The sequence below is a fragment of the Antechinus flavipes genome, chromosome 5, assembly GCF_016432865.1.
Source record: "Antechinus flavipes isolate AdamAnt ecotype Samford, QLD, Australia chromosome 5, AdamAnt_v2, whole genome shotgun sequence".
NCBI classification, from domain to species: domain Eukaryota; kingdom Metazoa; phylum Chordata; class Mammalia; order Dasyuromorphia; family Dasyuridae; genus Antechinus; species Antechinus flavipes.
Genome location: NC_067402.1, coordinates 60,418,502 through 60,437,968, shown reverse-complemented (window position 1 = coordinate 60,437,968; position 19,467 = coordinate 60,418,502). Strand labels below are relative to the sequence as shown.

The window sequence follows — 19,467 nt, the reverse complement described above, 5'->3', positions numbered from 1 at the left end:
TTCTCTTTCTCCTTTTTTTCCTTATCTAAATATCATCCTCCTGGTTCTAATTATTTCACTGTGAGTTCACATATGTTCTCCCCACTCTGAATTCTTCAGATTCATCATTGTCTACTTATGCAATAATATATTCCAGCAATGCAGTTATCACATGAATATTTAGCTATCTCCCAATTAATGACCCAAAGGTCTACTTTGTTTCTAGTTTTGGGCTACTTCAAAACAAGGAACATTCATTTTCATAGGATCATAAATCTAGAACTACAATGGAGTCATCTTGTTCAAAATTCCTCCCGTTCAACTGATAAGGAAACTGAGGCTTAGATGACTTGCTCAATAATACACAGGTGGTAGGAAGTAGGGCAGAGGTTTGAAGTCAGGGCCTCTAATGTCAAGTTCAACACCTTCTACTATACCACATGCTTCTATCTAATAAATACCTGTTACCCAGTACCATGTTTTGCACCCAGAAGTGCTCAGTCAATGGAATGATATCCCTGAAAATTGCTATATAAACATGAACTCATTTGAAATGTGGGAGGAAAGTTTTAGTTTTTCATCAACATCACCTCATGAAATCAATTTCCATAATGTACACAAAAGAAAAAGCCAACTCAAACGAACATCTGTTGTAACAGCTGTCCATAAAAGCAAATTAAGGTACAACTGCTACATAAGAGGCAAAAAAGGAAATAATTTCACATTTTACTTTGATAGAATTTAGAACTCCACCCATTTGTTACTAAGTGACTCGGCCAGTGATCAGCACATTTCAAGTTTTTCATCTGAAATTTATCCGTGTAATAAAAAGAACATACTTTGGACAGTCTCAGAACACTAAGAATGAAGTATATCTATTTCTAATACTGTCTGTCTGGTTTAAAACTTAAATTGCATTTTTATGGTATCACTTTAGTTGGCTAAAGGAGACATTCTAAAACAGCAAAGATTAGATTTTAACAGAATTATTCTATTTAGACAGAGGAAGATAATAGTCCCATTTTACTGTGCACTGGTCAGAACCCATGTCCAGTTCTGGGTCTTAAGGTAGAAATGAACAAACTAAAGATTAGTAAAGAATCAGAGTACTTCAAGCAGAAAGTTTATAAGGTTTTCTGTTTTCAGGTAGCTAGGTGTTTCAGAGTGGATAGAATCTGGGTCTGTAATCAGGAAAGTCTGAATTCAAATCTCCCATATATGATCCCAGGGCAAGTGATTTAAATCACTCATCTATATAACAATGAAAATAATAACTTCTACCTCCCAGGCCTGTTGTAAGAACAAAATAAGATAATATTTGTAAAGTACTTAGCACAGTACCTGGCACATACTAGGTAATCTAAATACTTATTCCCTTCCCCTGCATCCTCCCCAAGCATAAAACTCAGCTCTTTTTCTCAAGGAGTTTTTATGCTATTGTTATTATTATTATTATTCTAGTTGGACAAATATAAATGTCAACATTTAATCAACAAAAGATTTAAGCAACTGTTCAAGATTATAGATGTTATAAACTGATGCTAAGTGAATTGAGAGAAAAGAGAACAATGTACACAGTAACAATAGGATTATGTGATGATCAACTGCGGTGATTGCTTTGGCTCTTTCAACAATGAGGTGATTTAAGGCAATTCCAATAGATTTGGGAAGGAAAGTGCCATTTGTATTCAGAGAGAGAATATGGAGACTGAATGTGGATCAAAGCATAGCATTTTTACCATTTGTTATTGTTTGTATACTTTTTGTTTTTTCTTTCTCATTTTTTTCCTTTTTGGTCTGATTTTTCTTGTGCAGCATGACAAATATGAAAATATGTTTAGAAGAACTGCATATGTTTAATCTGTATCAGATTGCTTGCTGTCTTGGGAAGGGAAGAAAGAGAAAAAAATTCGGAAAAATGGAGTAAAGGCAAATGTTGAAAGCTATCTGTGCATGTATTTGGAAAAATAAAATATTATTAACAACTATAGATGCTATATAATATGACTAATAATGAATCATTCAAAAATTAGATAGTTAAGAGGAGGAAGATATCACATCAGGCTTTTCTGCATATGATAATATTATCATGTAGGATGACTAGGATTTCAATAGGTGGATATGAGACGGGATGGTTATTCCAGGTAGGCAGAATGTGGGTAGAATGGTTAGAATAAAAAGCTTGGAATCTGGAAAACACAAGATATTCAGAAAATAGGAAGCAAATTAGTTTGCCCAGAATAAAGTTTTAAGTATAAAATAGGCTGTCTTATGTGGTACCTTTGTTGTTATTCAATTAAACTCGGGGAAAGTGGCAATAAGCAGTATGGGCCAGTAGAGGACTATAAGGAAAGAAAAAGTTAGATAAAGGATGTCCTCTGGATATCAAAGAAATGGAGCAAAGCATCAGTGATCTCCAAGTCGTTATGTCTATGCTCTTACTATGTGCAAGGCAAGGGCCTAGTGATGTGTGCTTTACTTTATGATTAAACTCCAGTTTCTCCTCCATTTCTTCATCTGACTATTTTTTACCCCTTTGTCATTACTGATTTTTTTGGATTCCAATCCCTGGTCTTACCTGCCTCATTATCAAATTTAAGTATATATGAAGGCCTAGAAGATTCTCACAGCACAAAATCTTTGTTTCTTGTGAAAGTATTTTTTCCACAGGCTAGTTTTTATGTAGCATTCTGAGGTTTACAATGAAAGTTCCTGTACCCCTCAGTTAAATTTGCTTGTCAAAGACTTGCTTTCTCAACAAGGACAAATATTAACATGTATAAACCAATATGATCTTTTTCTGTGGAAATTCATGGAAAAGGATATTTAGACAGATTGGAGAATATCCAGAAAGATACAGCTAGGATTGGGAACATGCCTTTGAATCATATTATGTCAGCATCAACTGAATGTACTAATGATGTTTACCCTAGAAAAAGAAGATTTTAGGGGAAACATGATATCTGTCCAAGATTTTGAAGGGCTATGTTGTTTGGCTCTAGAAGGTACCTTTAAGTGCAATGAGGCAAAGATGTAAATAGGGATGTTTTGTTGTTCTTTAGTCATTTCAGTCAAGTTGCATTCTTTATGATCCCAGCTGGGGTTTCTTTGGCAAAGATACTGTGATGGTTTGTCATTTCCTTCTCCAGCTCATTTTACAGATGAGGAAATTAAATTAAATGACTTGCCCACAATCACATTGCTACTCTGAAGCTGGATATGAACTCATGAAGTTGAGCCTTCCTGACTCCAAGCTCAGTGCTCTATCTGCTTGCTGTACCACCTAGCTGCCCTAAAGAAGCATATTTAGGGTCGTTGTAAATATAATCAGTGGATCAAGTAGAACTCTGCATTAGAATCAGCTACCTACTCACTCTGATTGGCTTACTTTCTCTAATCTGTCCTTACACTAGCAGCAGGTCTGGATTCTTATAGAAGAGACTACCATTTTGTGATCATAACTTAAACTTTCTCAGGTTCTGAGGATAACCTTATTGTCCTTATCATTATAGTTCTTGAGCAACAATCAGCATGTTTCCCAACAACACATAGTCATTCCCAATGATGATTAATATTAATTCTTAAATGTTTACTTAACAAATAAGGTAAAAGCAATAATAAGTACATCATAGTTCCTCAGTGTAAGGGAAATGAATGAATAATCAATATATCACAAATCACTTTTTCTCATTACCGAATACAGTATCCATGGAGAAGAGTGTATCTATATACTTATAGAAATCTAACAAGGAGATACATGAGGGAGAAAAATTGATGTGTTCATGGCAATTCCCAACAGCAAGAAGATCAAATCAGGCAATACTTTAATAAATTCAGATTATTCACTGGAAGGTAAAATATTGAAACTGAAGCTTAAATACTTTGACCAATGAATAAGAAGACAAAAGTTATTGGAAAAATCCCTGATGAAGGGAAAAATTGAAGGAAAATGAATAGCAGAGGATGAAATAGATAATGTCATGGAAACAATGAACATGAGTTTGGACAGACTTTGAGAGACAGTGGAGGAGTGTGCTATGATCCATGGGGTCATAAAGTATCAGATATGACTGAACAATAACAACAACTATTTCTCCCATAAGATTGTAAGCTCCTTGATAGTAATAACTATCTTTTGCCCTTTTGGGGGGGGGTATCCTCAGCATTTAGCACAACAACCAAAAAAATGCTTATAGTATATTACTTTACATGAGGAAAAATTTTCTAATAATTAGAACCATTCCAAAGTGCAATAGACTATCTTGGCAAGTAATGGGCTCACTGGAGATCTTCAAGGAAAGATTATATAATCACTTGTTGGATATTTTAAAGAAGAGGTTCTTTTTTGGATTCAGGTTGGAATTTGAACTCTGAACTTCTGTGACCATTGAGGGCAGCAAAGATGATGAAAAATCTTGAGTTCATGATATTAGAATAGATAGAAAGTACAGGGCATATTTAGCCTGAAGAAGAGGAAACACAAGAGGAATATTATAGTTTTCTATTTCAAGTATTTCAAGAACTTTCACCTAGGTTTTTTTGTCCCCAGAGGTTAAAACAAAAAGTAGTGGATAGAAGTTAACAAAGAGAGATTATAAAGAAAAGCTTCCTAACAGTTAACAGCTATCCAAAATTTTGAGTGCAAATTCTGAAGATAATTAGTTCCTTCTCTCTAAGGATCTTCAAGTAAAGTACTGACTTGTTGGGTCTGTGAGTTTCCTTTTTAGAAGTGGATTAATTTAATAAGTAAAGAGAGGTGGAAGAAGGCAAGTCTAGGCACAAGAAAGGCATCAAGGTAGGAAAATACAATGCATGACTCGTGACAAGGAGTAGTTGTTTGGGTAGTCAGAGGGGCTGGGTTCAAATCCTGTCTCTAATGTTTAATATCTTTTTGATATTGGATAAGTCACTTGACCCCTTTGGGTTTCAGTTTCCTCATTTGTACAATAAGAAAATTCAACTAGATGCTTGATCCCTGAGGTCCTTTTCAGTCCTAGATGTGTGATGCTATGATTCAATATTTTGGGGAAGTAGAAGAAAGAAAATAGGAAGAATAATTAGGAGGTTATTACAATAGTCTAGGCAGGTAACAATCAGGGCAGGTAACTGCCCAATCTGTAGTGGGCAGTGGTTATGGTTATGAATGACTACAAGAAATGTTTCGGAAGTAGAATCGATAGGATTCGATAACAAAGAATATGGAAGATGAAGTATAGAAAACATTCAAATACGGGAGTGATCATTTGGCTGGATGCTGAGTCAATTTATCTACTGGACAGGAGAGTTGAAACATGTGATCTCAAAGGTCTCTTCCAATTTTTAAAATTCCATGATTTAAAAACATTGTGTTTAGTTGGATATAAAACCTGGAAAGGTGGTTTAGCACCCCCTTGTGGGCTACCTATGAAACATGGCATTCAGTATTGCCGGTTGACTCCACAGACAAATGACTACACTTAGTTCTCCCAATTCTAGGGTATTCTGTGGCCCTAACCTAAAGCTGTTGCTCATAAGCCCCCACCAATGAACTTAGTAACTTTAACAGCCAGTAGACATCAGTTGCTTAAAGACAAGACACTTAATAAGGTAGCGTAGTAAGAGCAATAGCTACAAATTTATTCTATCCATAAACCAAATGTGAACTCTCTCATAAATACACATACTGCCTATAGAAGTGAGGAATGAAGAGTATAATTCTAGTGACGGGACTATATAGGGAACGCCTATGGCAAAACCAGATAACAATAACATTTTACCTAATGCTCACTATGATTTTACAGTTATGATCTCATTTGGTCCCTATCTTCCTATGGAGGAGGTAAATGCTATTTTTTTCTCCATTTTTAATTGGGGAAATTAAGAAAAGCAGGTTAAGTGACTTGTCCAGTGTCATTTAGCAAATAAGTGTTTGAGGCTGAATTGAATTCGGGTCTTCCTGACTCCAGACCCAGATCTCTATTCACTGTACCACCCCACTTATCCTTCTTTCCTCATGGAGTTCTCTTGCTCCCCACTTACACAATGTCACTGCTGGGCAGGTCACTCTGGTTTTGTTCTTCTTTGAAGCTCCACTTTTGGACTAGCAGGGTTGGTACTGTCTTGAATCCATAGTGGGTTCTCTTTGTTGCCAGAGACTACGCTTCTTGAAGCTCCTTTCTCTCTTGAAGGCTGCCTTTCTGTGTCTGTCTGGAGAATATGCATTGCCCCCTGCTTCAATAGCCTCAGATTTTTGCTTCTCTGTTTGACTGCCTCTAAAGCTTGGCAAGTGTAGTTTTTTAAGGGCCTACAGGTGCATGGGCACAATTTATTCAGAATAACCAATGGCCAGTTGTCATTTTAATTCAATAACTGGACTCCTTCATATTTTATAAAAGGATGCCAGATGTAGACATGGTTTTGTACTTCTTAATATATTTATATATTGTTACTTCTATTAACTACTTCTCATTCTTTGTGATTATGGCAATTAGCTGGGAATAGGGAACCAAATCCATCTGCCCATTCCTTGCCTGCTAGAGTACATTGGGATGAGACTGTGGTTAACTCTGAACAACTTTGAGAGGCAAGATTTCACAGTACAAAATAATAATGCATCTGGCGGCTCAGGTACTGGGTTCAAATTTCATCTCTGCCCCTTACTCTGCCACTGGATCTTGAGCAAATTGCTTAATTGAACCTCACTTTCCTCATCTGTAAAATGAGGGAATTGGAGTCAATGGCCTAAGGAATCTCTTTCAGCTCCATAGCTAGGATGTTATGATCTCACTGATATTAAACTTAGAAATGACTGACTCTTCACTTAAAGAGAAAATCAAAACTCCTTTGAAACACTGCTGGATGTTTCAAAGAAAACCTCTGTCTTTACAATTTACTCCATTTTCCTAGAAGTGAAAGTGCAAGGAGATGTTTAAATCTTAAAAGACTCTGCCACAGTTTAACCTTCACATACATTGTAAATGGAAAAGGGGCTTTGGAGCCCCAGGTTAAGGAGAGAGGATCAATGAATGTACCACATCAAGGAGCATTTAGCTCCAAACCATCTCATAGATCGTGATGGTAAATTTCAAAGGAAATATAGGAACTAAAATATAAATCTAGCTTTGAACTCAATGAACAGTTACATAAGGATGGCTCCTCTTTTTTATTACTTCATTTCATGTCTGCTTCAGCTCTGCAGGAGCCATAGATTATGCAGGATATGTGGGGCAAGACCAACTTTAAAAACAAAATGAGATTTCAACATAGAAAGTTCCTTTGCCAATGAAGATTGGCTTCTTCTCTGCAACTTATCATCTTTCAGAGTTGTTCCTGGTACACTTGGAGCACTTAACCTAGTGCTCTTGATAACGCTCTAAGATTCTATGTTGCAGAGAATGTGCTATATTGGTAAATATTTCCTTATCTGGAAGTTCTTTATACAAGTAAAATTCACAGATTCTGTCTCTTCCCTTAAGAAAAGAAGGAAGGAAGGAAGGAAGGAAGGAAGGAAGGAAGGAAGGAAGGAAGGAAAAAAAGAAAGAAAGAAAGAAAGAAAGAAAGAAAGAAAGAAAGAAAGAAAGAAAGAAAGAAAGAAAGGAAGGAAGAAAGGAGGAAGGAAGGAAGAAAGGAGGAAGGAAGGAAAGAAGGGAGCAATATTAGTAATAATAGCTGTATTGGAGGTTTGTTCAATGCTTTCAATATACTCTCGTATTTGATTCTCACAATAACAATGTGATGTGGATGCTATTATTATTCTCATTTTGCAGTTGAGGAAAATGAAGATGAGTTTCAATGATTTGCCCAGGGTCACACAACAAACATTTATTTAAAGGCAGATTTGAAGCCAGCTTTGTTCTAATCCAGCCCAGGAATTTGCATATTTAATATGAAATGTAATCTTTTAGTTTTCTGGAATTTACATAGAATAAAATTAGTCAGTCAATAAGTGTTTATTAAGCAATGATTGTGTTCCAGGCACTCTGCTAAGTGCTAGAGAGACAAAAAAAAGCAAAAGATAGTCCCTGTCCTCAAACAGCTTATTATCTAATGGGAGAGACAGCTTGCAAAAAATTATATTCTAACAGCTATACACACGATAAATAGGAAATAATCTCCGAGGGGAAGGCATTAGAATGGCAAAGTGTAGTCACAGGCTTCCCATAGAAGGTGGGATTTTAGTTAGAATTTGAAGAAAGACAGGGAAGCCGTAAGGTGAAATTGAGGAAGGAGAATTTTCTATACATGAAGGAAAGTCAGAGAGAATGTCAGATCAGGAGATTGAGCTTCTTCTTTGGGGCAGTGGGCACAAATAAATAATATTTGGAAGGAGCTGCCATAGAGGCAACATGGCATTGTGTCTAGAGAGCCAGCCTCAAAGATGAGAAGATCTGGGTTCAAGTTTTCCCTTTGCAACATGCTGCCTATCTATGTGACTCTAGGCAAGTCACTTAACCTAGTGTTCTTGATAATGCTCTAAGACTTTATGTTACAGAGAATGTGCTGTATTGGTAAAGGTTTCCTTATCTGGAAGTTCTTTATACAAATGAAATTCACAGATTCTGTCTCTTTCCCTAAGGAAAGAAGGAAGGGAGGAAGGAAGATAGAAAAGAAAGAAGGAAGGAAGGATGAAGGGAAGTTTGAGGAAGGAAGGAAGAAATGAAAAAAAGGAAGGAAGGAAAGGAGGGAGGGATGGAGAGAGGGCGGAAGAAAGAGAAGAAAGAAGAAAGGAAGGAAGGAAAAAAGAATGAAGAAGGAAAGAGGGAAGGAAGATAGGGAGAACAAAAGGAAGAAAGGAAAGAAGGAAGAAAAGGAGGGAGGAAAGAAGGATAGAAGGAGAAGAAAAATGGAAAGCAGTGAAGGAGAAAATAGCTCAGAGCAAAGGTTACAAGAAAAAGCCCATTCTGAGATGTCAACTCCAACTACATGATAGCATAGACCTTTGAACCCAGATTGTTTCTTAACTTGTACACTTGAGAAATACAGAATGACCAATATTCTGAATATCCTGATTATGGGAGGACAATAGGCTAATTTTTTTTTTTTTTGTTTGGCTCAGGCAATTGGGGTTAAATTACTTGCCCAGGATCACACAGCTAGAAGTGGTGATTGTCTGAGGTCAAATTTGAACTCAGGTCCTCCTGACTTCAGGGCTGGTGCTCTATCCACTGCACCACCTAGCTGTCCTAGGCTAACTGTTAAGAGGATGTGGGTATTGTTTTTCTACATTAGCCTGCTAGGCCTACCAGTGAAAATTAAGTAAGAATTAGGCATAATGGAAGATATACAACTAAAACAATTCTGAGTTGCACAAAGTCTCTGCTTTCTGTATTTTCTATTTCCTTCAAGCCTCACTTCGTTTGCCTTGCTCCAATGAAGATAATTTTAAATCCCAGCAGCATATCAGTGTTACTTACTGAAGGCAAAATAGTGAAGGAATTTATATCTGATATTTAGGGGGGAAAACTCAAAACCTGGCAAAGTCTGTATACACATTAGATAAAGGCCCCGGAAAACAGATGCTACTTCTTGCAATCAGCCAAGATCTTCTAATATTCTGACAACTTGTTAATCAACCGACATATGGCGCCACTTTAACAAACACAATATTCAGCCTTTGCTTGTACATGGTGTTTTCTAACAGCAGCAATGATCCCGATTCATCAGTGCTGTATTCATTGGGAATCAAGGGAACCTAGCCTTCTCCTCCACCTTCAGTCTGTTTAATTACTCAGCAAAATAAAGAGAGAATAGAAGCAGCTGATTTAGGTTTTTGGGGATTCTATCCTTCTTCCTACTGAGTTACAATATTCAAGATGAAGACATTTGAAAATACAGTAAAAAAAAAATCTAACCCCACTAGGGCATAGCTCATCTTATAAAGATTTAGACATCATGACAGCTTCACACTGTAGGAATCTGGGGCAAAATGGTTACTCCACACAGCAATAATTCATGAAGCTAGATGGTGCCATAGTGCACAGAGGTCTGGAATCAAGAAGGTTCATCTTCCTGAGTTTGAATCTGACCTCAGATACTAGCTATGTAACCTTGTCTACCTCAGTTTCTCCATCTGTGAAGTGAGCTGAAGAAGAAAAATGGCAAACCATTCCAGTATTTTTTCAAGAAAACTCCAAATGAATTCATGGAGATTTGTATCTGACTGAAACAAAAACAAAAACCTAGATGCTCCCTTATGTAAATGTAAAAGCATATTTGATACCTGTTTTCCAAGGTAATTCAAAGTAAATAGGAAATCTTACAAAACATTTTACTAATTTAAACCTCGGTAGGGCAAACTTGATCAAATGGCACCAGTAGTATATTAGTGGTAACAGGGGAGCCACCTTTATTCAACTAACACTCAGAAAATCTGCTCTTTGAGGACCTTGAGGAACTTCTCTGAAGTCCTGCTATACTAGTCGGTGACTGTTTTTCCTGAATAGCCCTAGTCATTCTTCTCTTCACCCCCTACTCTCTAGCCATCTCCTTTACAGCTGTACTGCTTCATGCATTTCCTTATCCCTCCCCCTACTTCAACTTCCAATGCTCAAAATCCCAAAGAATAATGAACTGAACGATGATCAGTTGCCAATTTATTTCTCCAGGGCTTCACTAGTCATTCCTGTATCTTTTGGAAGCAATTTGCTTCTCTATAGGTATCACTTTCCTATGCAGGTTGTCTCCCCTTTAGGTTATGAGTTTCTTGAAAATAGAGACAATTTTTAGTCTTGCAATTGTATCCCTACCACTTAACATATAGTGCTAGGCACATATTATTGTTGTTTAGTCATTTTCAGTCATGTCAGACTCTTGGTGACCTTGCTTTGGGTTTTCTTGGCAAAGATACTGAAGTGGTTTGCCATTTCCTTCTCCAGCTCATTTGACAGGCGGGGAAACTGAGGCAAACAGTGTTAAGTACCTTGCCCAGGATCACACAGCTAGCAAGTGTCTGAGATCAGATTTGAACTTGGAAAGGTATCTTCCTGACTCCAGACCCAGTACCCTATCCACTGTGCTATCTACCTTCCTGGTTGGCATATAGAAAGTACTTAATAAATGTTTTCATTCATTCTAGTTCTTACTGTATACTAGGTACCGAGGATGCAAAAGTAAAATGAAGCAGTCTCTACTCCGTAAGTCTGTCATTCAATATGCATTTATTAAGCATCTACAATGGGCCAGGACCTGTGCCAGGTATTGAGGCTACAAAGACTAAATTAAGTTAAGTAAAGTGAATAGAACCAAGAGAATATCATACACAGTAACAAGATTATGTGATGATCAAAGAAGGAGGAGGAGAAGGGGAGGAGATCTTAAAAATCACTGGCTGTTTTTTTATTTTTTATAAAAGCTGTTTTCAAAACATATGTATGGATAATTTTTCAACATTGACCCTTGCAAACCCCTGTGTTCCAAATTTTTCCCTTCCTTCCTTCCATCCCCTTCCCTAGATGACAAGTAATCCAATATATGCAAACATGTGCAATTCTTCTAAAAAGATTTCCACAATCATCATGCTGCACAAGAAAAATCAGCTCAAAATGGGGAAAAAAATGAGAAAGAAAACAAATGCAAGCAAACAACAAAAAGGTGAAAAAACTATGTTGTGGTCCACACTCAGTTCCCACAGTCCTCTCTCTGGATGCAGATGGCTCTCTTATCACTGAATAAGTAGAACTGTTCTGAATCATCTCATTGTTGAAAAGAGCCATGTCCATCAGAATTGATCATCATATAATATTGCTGTTGCCAAAATCACTGGCTGTCTTAAAGGAGAATTGTTTCAGTGAGTGGTGGAGAAAGATGTCAGAATGCAATGGGTTCATTGTATAGGGAGTGGATGATGGCTCTGGGTGTAAGTATTTCTTTCAAAGAGTCTGGAAGGAAAAGGCTGACCAGAGGATTCCATTTCCCAAAACTAGATGACATCTTAAGTGACTCAGCTCCAAACTACAAAATGACAATTAGAACCCTCAACTTTATGCTTGATTTGTCCAATTCAATTACTGTTTGTAATCTGAAGCCTAGGCTTTGACTAATGTTTGATTCCCTAGCTCGTGTATTTGGAGAGGGGATAAAGGAGGAGTAGCAAGTAAAAGATGAGAGAGGAGAAAATCTCTTTAAGTCGCCTTGTGATATGGGCATTCCAGATTAAGAATTATTAAATCTAGGGAATTATCTTGTGCTTTCTCATCATTCATACAATCTCTATCCACTAAAATATTAGGGATGATTCAGCCTGAAATAAAAGCAGTCTATTTCTTTCTTTTTTTGCTGAAGCAATTGGGGTTAAAGTGACTTTCCCAGGGTTACACAGCCAAGAAGTATTAAGTGTCTGTGGACACATTTGAATTCAGGTCCTCTTGACTTCAGGGCTGGTGCTCTATCCACTGCATCATCTAGTTGCCCCAAGCAGACTATTTCTTTAAAACAAAATTCAGTTGAATATTGATGCAAGCTTCTTTGCTTCCAAATATGAAGGACTATGTTTGTCTCAAAAATCATGAGGATAACAGTAAAAATAAGAGTGTGAATTAATTTCAATTGGAGCCTGGACATTTCATGTTCTGGACCACTAGTAGTATAATCTCAAAATTGTAAGAAAAACTCTTCTCATTTGTTTAGGCCCTACACAAGAGACACTACAGACATGTTTCACTTTACACAATAGACATGCACTTTGACAAGTTGGTATAAATAGAATGATACTTTAACTACATTAGAAAAGTCAGCTATTTTAGAAGCCCTGGAGTGAATCCTTTTTTAACCAAGAAATCTGTGGGGTAATTTCAAAATCATCTTGTATTTTTTTAAAAAAATTGTAATTTCTTTTTTTTTTTTAAATGGATAGGACATAGGAGTTCCTACCATAAAATCTGACATTCTCCTTAAATCAACTTTGGAATGAGGAAGGTCTAGACTAACCCTTGATGTGGTATATTATCATTAAAATATATACATATATATTATATATGTAATATATAACCTTCAAACCAGTCATCACAATTCTTAAGCAATAAGCTTCTTTTCATAATCTTTTGAATCAACTTAATCTGAACATGCTCTTTTTTCTTGCAATTCATCTTGGGAGCTTATTAAAGTGTTTAATCTTCACTTATACTACTAACCTAGTCACTTTTAATCTTCAGTGTACATATTGCACAAAGATAGTGACCATCTGTTAGAAAAAAAATCACTCCTGATGTTGCTATTCATATACAATAGAATTCATCTTCCTTTGGATACTCTATGAATTTATGGTAATCACAACAGACCAAATATTCTTTTCATCTTAGATCTTTTTCTTTTTCACTCTTTCCATCTATTATTTTTTTCTGAAACCTGTCCTTCCCTTGAGGTTATAGACTTTTCTCCCCTCCCCCTCCCCCCTCTTCTTTCCTCCCCTCCCATTCCTTTTCCTTTCTTCATTCTCTGTTCATTGGTTGAGGGAATTAGAATACTCCATGCTCTCCATAACCACTTCTAGCTTTTTCCCTTTCCCTCTTCCTTTGAGTTTTATGTTATTCATATTTACCATCCAACTGAAATCCTGGTAGCTTCTATCGACAGATCTCCTTCCTCAATGAATTTGATGCCTGGTTTACAATTTTTCTCTCTTTCCCAATTCCTGCTATAATACTAGGGTACTTGAGCATACATATGATTCTTCTTCAAATACCCCAATCACTTAATTCCTTAACGAATTTATTTCCCATAAGCTACTGCTCCATCTTACCTCAATTACACACAAAGATAGTCACATTCTCGATCTTGCCATCACCCACAAATGTACCACATTCATGCTCAAGAATTCTGACATTCCTTTTCCTGACCATAATCCATTGACTTTTCATCTCTCTCCTTCTTATATAATTCTAACTATTCATTTGCACCAGGACTTCAATCCGTTGACACTTCAGTTCTCTCTCAGGCTATCTCCTCTGTTCTAGTTACTCTCCTTTTTTCCCTCTTTGACTCTTTGGTCAAATCTTTTGAACCAATTCAATCCTACTTTGTTTTCTTCTCTTGTGCCCCTAGTCTCCTTATGTCATTGATTACTCCAGCCAAGATCAACCTTGGATTACTTTCATTGTTGTCTAATTTACATACATGCTGTTGAACAAAGGTGGAGACAAACATCAAACTATTGTCACTGGATCCACTACAATGGGCAGCTAGGTGGCACCGTAGATAGAGTGCGAAGCCTAGAGTTAAGAAGATCTCAGTTCAAATCCAACTTAGAAACTGTGTGATCCTGAATAAGTCACTTAACCCTGTTTGCCTCAGTTTTCTCATCTGTAAAAAATGAGCCAGAGAAGAAAATGCAAACCACAACAATATCTTTGCCAAGAAAATTCCAAATGAGGTCACCAAGAGTCAAATATGACTAAAATGACTGAATAACAACTACAAATTAATTTATATGTATAACTTCAATTGGGTTCTCATTGCTTCCAGGCAATCTTATTATATCTCCCTTATCACCTTGTTATCAATATATCACTCTTCACAGTGGTTCCCTTCCTCAAACTCCCCATGGATTCCCTTCCCCTCACTCCCTCAGCTGAGAGCCTTTTCTCATCTTTTATAGAAAAAAAAAAATTGAGGCCATTCATGAACTCCCTTTTCTTCCTTCTTCCTCATCTCTTATCATTGAGATGCTTCTGTCATTATGTCCTCCTTCCCTCTGTTCCACATGATGAAATGGACTTACTACTGACCAAGGCTAACCTCTCTATTTATTCAAGTCCCCATTCCATCCTATCTCTCCTAACAGATTGCAACTTCTGTCAATCCTGCCCTTTCACTTATTTTCAATCTCCCCTCTCTATTGACTCATTTTCATACAAACATACCCCATGTCTTTCCTATTCTGAAAATATCCTTATATGATTTTCCATCCCTATTATCATCCTCTTCTACTCTTTGTAGCTAAACTTCTCAAAAGACCATGGAAGTACCATTGCGTTCTCTTTCTTCACTCTCTTCTCAATAGAATTCTATTATTCTAATGATTAATAATTCTATTATGCTAATTCTCCTTAGAATCTAGTTCTCACTTTTTATTCCATTGAAATCATCCTCTCCTAAGTTACTAATATCTATTAGTTGTCAAATTCAATGGCCTTCTCTCACTCCTGCTTTTTGACTTAGGTCACTACCTTTTTCCTCTAAGTTTTTCTCATAACATTCAGTCCTGCTTCTCCTCCTATCTGTCTGCCCTCTCCTTTTCAGTTTCCTTTGTTGGCTCTTCCTCCAGATCACACCTTTTCCCGCTAGTTGTCACTTAGACAGTACTCAGAGTATTGTCCTTTGTACTCTTCTGTCTTTATACTATTTTTCTTGATGATCTCATCAGCTTCCATGGATTTAATAACCATCTTTATGTTGATTTTCAAATCTACTTTTCCTGCCCCACTATCTCTGTTGACTGCTAATTTCATATCTCCAACTGCCTTTCATACATCTCAAACCAAATGTCATTTCCAGAAGTTATTTTAAACCTAATACATCCAAAATAGAATTTATTATCTTTCCTCCTAAACTCTTGCCCAACCTCAGTATTATTGTGGAGGTGACACCATCCTTCCAGGTCTCCAGGTTTGACACCTAGGAGTCATCCTGGACACAACACTATTGCTCGCTGCCCCACCCCATTCCCATTCACAGGGTGGCCAAGGCACTCTCAAATATAGTCCTTTTTCTCCTCTGGCACTGTCACCTGCCCTGATTACAGGTCCTCCTTATCTCAGACCTTGATTATTGGAATAGATTACTGATGGATCTGTCTGCTTCAAGTCTCTCTCCACTCCAGCTCATCTTCCATTCAGTCACTAAGGTGAATTTCCTAAAACACCAAGTCTAGTTTTGGATATATTAGATTTAAAATGTCTACTGGAAATGGCATTCACTTTGAAATGTTTGAAAGGTCTTTGGAGAGGTGAAATTAGCAATGAGCAGAGATTGGGAAAGGAAAGGTAGATCTGAGAATCATCAACATAGAGATGGTCATTAAATCCATGAAAACTGATAAGGTCATCAAGTAAAATAGTATAGAAGTAATAGAGAAGAGGACTATGGACAGAACTCTGAGGGACATCTAGTGGGAGAAGATGTGATCTGGAGGAGGATCCAGAAAAGGAATACCTTTCCCTTTTCTTCCCAACTCCAATGGCTTCTTATTGCCTCTGGGAGCAAATACAAAATGCTCTGTTTATTATTCAAACCCTGTATAACCTAGCCCCTTCCTACCTTTCCTGTTTTTCTTATACCTTACCAGTGGTTCTCAAACTTTTGTTTTCAGTATCTTTATCCTATTAAAAATTATTGAGGATCTCTCCAAAGCGTTTTTGTTTATCTGGATTATATTTATAGACATTTATCATATTGGAAATAAAAACTATTTTTGAATTTGTAGACCCTCTAAAAAGCTTTCAGAGCTCCCCAGGATTCTCTAAACCATACTTTGAGAACCATTGCCTTATACTCTGCCATGTACTCTTTGATCCAATGATGCTGGCCTAGCTCTTCCAGGAATAAGATATGTCATCTCTGAGTTCTTACTGCCCTCATATCTCATGGAACACTTTTCCTCAATTACTGACCTTCTTAAGTCCTAACTAAAATCCCATTCTATATTCTACTAAAATCTCCCTTGTACAGGGAGCCTTCCCTAAAATTTCTTAATTCCAGTGTTTTCTCTCTTTTAATTATTCCCTATTTATTCTCCATATAGCTTGCTTTGTACATATTTGTTTGTATATAATCTTCCCCATTAAATTGTGAGCTCCTTGATGTCAGGGACTATATTTTGCCCATTTTTGTATCTTCAATGCTTAGCATAGTGCTGGGCACATAGTAGGCATTTAATGTTTATTGACTGAGTGATTGACTGAAATCTCATTAAAAAGCCCTATATTTAAAACAAGTTCTTCAAGTTCTATTAATTCTTCATTATTCTGGACTTATATTTTGCAAAATTGCTACTTTTTGGAAATTTTTTGTAAATATCTAATTAAGTCTTATATAATCTTTGAAAATACTTGCCTATGGTAGAGAAATCTCTTCTGATGATGTCATATACTCAACCTCTGAGATCTATTTGAAGGCATTTTAAAGTGTATGAATTTCTTTTTTAGTTTGTGGTGTAACTTTTCAGGACCACAGAAATTCAGCTCTAAGGATTCAGGACATAAATGGTGATGGTTCTTTGACAACAATCATCTCCATTTACTGCCCTGCTTCCTGTACTTCTTCCTGGTCTAAGCAATTCCTGAGACTTATCCCTAAGCTTCAATCCCAAAGGGTTTCATGAGAGAAGTAGTCAACTAATGACTATTTTTGCCTGATTTCTGTTTTATTCTGGGAGAGTCTCTGGACACCAGTTCCATCCAAATCCCATTTATCTGAATCTCTAAACCAAAAAAAGGTAATCCCTCAACAAGAACAAATAGTGTGCTGTGAATTTAGAAGCAGGCAAGAAAGTAGCCTTTTCTTCAAAATTGAGAGAATTGATAGTTGGATATAAACCATGTGACCACAGAGTAATCAAGTTGGTTTCATTTGTGATTCCCACCTATTTCTCTCACTTTTTGGAACCACTCATGTCCTTAGTTCTCAAACCTTTTATGACACTAGATAAAAAAGTAGGGAAAGTAAGATTAATGTGTAAAATTAAGAATATTAAACAAAGTATTTACAATGCCTCAGTTTGGGAAAAGAACCATGATAATACTGAGAAATTTATTCATTATTTTCCATATGGATTTCTTCCCTGCTTAGAGGTATTAAAACAACAAGAACTACTCCTGAGATCTATACATCAACACAAGTCTTGTTTGTGCATTTTCAGTAGCTGGCAGGGGAATGAACTGTAATACACTTACCTACTGCTATCACATTTTGTCTGCTTCTGAACTATCCCTTAAAGCATTTTGAATTGTTAAAATTTTCTACCTGAACACTGCTCATTCATAGAATACTTAGATCCACATGGCATTTCAAAAAGATTGGATAGTTCATTTTAGTCCTGGCCCCAAAGGCATGGATTTAAAAAGCTATATCACATGTGAGGTAACAAAAGAAAGGGGGTCCAGGGACTTACCCTGGCTCTGTAGTAAGATTAGACTTGGGTCAAGAAGAATAGCAATCTAGTATCAGTCCTTGGTACTCATGTCTTAAAGAAAAATGGTATTTTCCTTGGTCAACTATTTTCTGAGTAGTATGCATGCTGTATAATGTCTACCATAGTGCAGTTAGTACTTGAACATTCTGCCTTTTGTGGCAAAATAAGTCTTCAACAATAAGTTGAAAAGGTCATTAACCATAGATGACTGTACTTTCAGTCCTTTCACTCCTTACCACCTTCCAATCTAACTTCAGACCTTACCATTCCACTGAAATCTCTCCAATGTTACCAATGATCTTTAGTTAATGGATTCAATAGCCTTTTAGCAACAGTCACTGTAGATCATCATCTTCTCCTTGATACCCTCTTTTTTCTAATATTCATTGTACCACTCCATTCTGGTTCTTTTTCTACCTATTTGTTACTTTTCAGTCTCCTTTGCTAGAGAAGAAAGGGAGGAGAGAAAGGAAGAGAAGGAGGAAGGAAAGAAGGAAAGAAAAGAAGAAGGAAGAAAGGGAGTAGAGAGAAGAGAGAAGAAATAGAGGAGAGTGGGAAGGAAGGAAGAAAGTACAAAAAGAAAGATAAAAGAAAGGTAAAAGGAAGAAAAAAAAAACTACATAATCCTCAAGAGGGGGAAAATACTTGACTGCTATATGAAAATGATATACATAAACAATTGAAGAAATGCCTGATTTCCTAAGCAATTTTGAAGAGCTAACTAAGCTTATTAGGGAAGCTTGTAAGCAGTCATCCTCCCTCTTTGCCTAGGTAACATTGGTATTTACTGGGAGAACTCCACTGAAATTCTCTTAAAGGTAAACAGGAGTGATGCTTTCTTGGTGTCAAATGGAATATGCCGAGTCTTTGATCTTGGCAAACAAATAAGGTACCTTTAACATACCCCCCAGAGGGGGTATTTAATGCTTAAGATGAAAAATGACTTGTTGGACCATAGGATATTTTCCTTTGCTTGAGAAGGAGAACAAAAATTGTCCTGAAGGCAGGAGCAGACAGGGAAGTTTGGAGTACAGGGTAAAACAATGAATGTGAGGACCATTAGATGCCCAAGATGTGAGCATATGATACTGTCTGAGAACTGCAATTGCTTCAGCAAGGGACATAAAAAGGGACAGAACATTTTCTGCTTCAGGGGAAAGGCAGGAAATCTTTTGATAAATTAGCTGGTCTGGTCTGTTTTCTCTCCTCACTTTATCATTTAGAAAAGGGCTTGATTCTCCAATAATAAGCCATTTATTCCATCACATGATATGTTTGAAACGTTAATGGGGGCAGGGCACTGTTGAGAGGCTATATATTGCTTTGTTTTCCCAGTTAAGAAATGTCTCTGGGAATGCCAAGGAAACAATTTTGCTGAGCAGATA

General features: G+C 36.8%; 1 protein-coding gene across 1 annotated transcript in view; it reads right to left on the bottom strand.

Annotated features, from left to right (window-relative positions):
- KIAA1217 (KIAA1217 ortholog) overlaps nucleotides 1-19,467 on the bottom strand; it is an 887,028-nt gene that overhangs the window by 430,791 nt on the left and 436,770 nt on the right. The window lies entirely within an intron of this gene.